We start from the raw sequence: 2,500 nt of genomic DNA, 5'->3' as shown, positions 1-2,500 counted from the left end.
TGTGGCTCACGGGGCTGTTAGGGTGGCACAGAAATCCCTCGGAATGGGAAAAAACGGGTCATTTTCGTGTCGCCACATTGCATGCGAACCGCATGAAACTTCCAGAGGCATTTGCAGCAGGAATGCATGTGCACTCAAAAAATGTGATATTTTTCACGGAGAGACCCCGTGAAACGCTAGAAGTGGGCGGGGATGTCTCTCTTGTGGCTCACGGGGCTGTTAGGGTGGCACAGAAATCCCTCGGAATGGGAAAACGGGTCATTTTCGTGTCGCCACATTGCATACGAACCGCATGAAACTTCCAGAGGCATTTGCAGCAGGAATGCATGTGCACTCAAAAAAGTGAATATTTCTCACGGATAGACCCCGTGATACGCTAGAAATTGGCGGGGATGTCTCTCTTGTGGCTCACGGGGCTGTTAGGGTGGCACAGAAATCCCTCGGAATTGGAAAACGGGTCATTTTCGTGTCGCCACATTGCATGCGAACCGCATGCAACTTCCAGAGGCATTTGCAGCAGAAATGCATGTGCAGTCAAAAAAAAATTGATATTTTTCACGGATAGACCCCGTGAAACGCTAGAAATTGGCGGGGATGTGTCTCTTGTGGCTCACGGGGCTGTTCGGGTCGCACAGAAATCCCTGGGAATGGGAAAACGGGTCATTTTTGTGTTGCCACATTGCGTACGAACCGCATGAAACTTCCAGAGGCATTTGCAGCAGGAATGCATGTGCACTCAAAAACTTCTATATGTTTCACGGATAGACCCCGTGAAACGCTAGAAATTGGCGGGGATGTGTCTCTTGTGGCTCACGGGGCTGTTAGGGTGGCACAGAACTCCCTCGGAATGGGAAAAGGGGTCATTTTCGTGTTGCCACATTGCATAGGAACGCCATGAAACTTCCAGAGGCATTTGCAGCAGAAAGGCACGTGCACTCAAAAATTTTAATATTTTTCACGCATAGACCCCGTCAAACGCTAGAAGTTGGCGGGGATGTCTCTCTTGTGGCTCACGGGGCTGTTAGGGTCGCACAGAAATGCCTCGGAATGGGAAAACGGGTCATTTTTGTGTGGCCACATTGCATAGGAACGGCATGAAACTTCCAGAGGCATTTGCAGCAGGAATGCATGTGCACTCAAAAACGTCTATATTTTTCACGGATAGACCCCGTGAAACGCTATAAATTGGCGGGGATGTCTCTCTTGTGGCTCACGGGCGCTGTTAGTTAGGGTCGCACAGAAATCCCTCGGAATGGGAAAAGGGGTCATTTTCGTGTTGCCACATTGCGTACGAACGGCATGAAACTTCCAGAGGCATCTGCAGCAGAAATGCATGTGCACTCAAAAACGTCTATATTTTTCACGGATAGACCCCGTGAAACGCTAGAAATTGGCGGGGATGTGTCTCTTGTGGCTCACGGGGCTGTTAGGGTCGCACAGAAATCCCTCGGAATGGGAAAACGGGTCATTTTCGTGTTGCCACAATTGGCATACGAACGGCATGAAACTTCCAGAGGCATTTGCAGCAGAAATGCATGTGCACTCAAAAACGTGAATATTTTTTCACGGATAGACCCCGTCAAACGCTCGAATTTGGCGGGGATGTTTCTCTTGTGGGTCACGGGGCTGTTCGGCTCGCACAGAACTCCCTTGGTCCACCTGATTCGTGCATACAGGCAGCAACTAAAACTCTGTAAACCTGCTGTGAGGACATCTAAACAGTGGACCAGTGAGGCTGTGGAAGATTTGCGGGCGTGCTTAGACTGTACTGACTGGGATATGTTCACGACTGCTACCAATAGTCTGGATGAACTCACAGAGGCTGTGTACATCAGCTTCTGTGAGGACTGCTGTATCCCAACACGTACCAGGGTGAACTTTAACAACAACAAGCCCTGGTTCTCAGCAAAGCTCAAAAGGTTGAGGTTGGAGAAGGAGGAAGCGTTTAGGAGTGGGGATAGAGACAGATTCAAGGAGTCGAAGAACAGGTTTAGCAAAGCGGTGAGAGAGGCTAAACGACTGTACTCAGAGACACTAAAACACCAGTTCTCTACTAACGACGCTGCTTCTGTCTGCCAAAGGGCTCAGGCACATCACCAACTACAAACCCAGAGCGCCCCACACCACTAACGACTCCCGCCTAGCCAACGACCTGAACGAGTTCTACCGTAGATTTGAAAGACAATTGGACTGTCCTGAACCACCCCTTCCCACCCAAGAGGCCCCATCCCCCACCCATACTACAGAAACGACTCTCTCCTTTCAGGAGGGAGAAGTTAATGGGCTTTTCAAGAGGCAGAATCCACGCAAAGCAGCCGGGCCGGACTCTGTCTCTCCAGCCACCCTCAGGCACTGCGCTGACCAGCTGTCTCCGGTGTTCACCAACATCTTTAACACCTCCCTGGAGACATGCCATGTACCAGCCTGTCTCAAGTCCTCCACCATCATCGCTGTGCCCAAAAAGCTAAGGCCAACAGGACTAAATGATTACAGACCGGTC

The sequence above is a fragment of the Petromyzon marinus genome, unplaced genomic scaffold (genome assembly GCF_048934315.1).
Source record: "Petromyzon marinus isolate PM22_M1 ecotype Great Lakes invasive population unplaced genomic scaffold, UKy_Petmar_22M1.pri1.0 PM_G_Scaffold_26, whole genome shotgun sequence".
NCBI classification, from domain to species: domain Eukaryota; kingdom Metazoa; phylum Chordata; class Hyperoartia; order Petromyzontiformes; family Petromyzontidae; genus Petromyzon; species Petromyzon marinus.
This window is presented reverse-complemented; position numbering follows the sequence as displayed.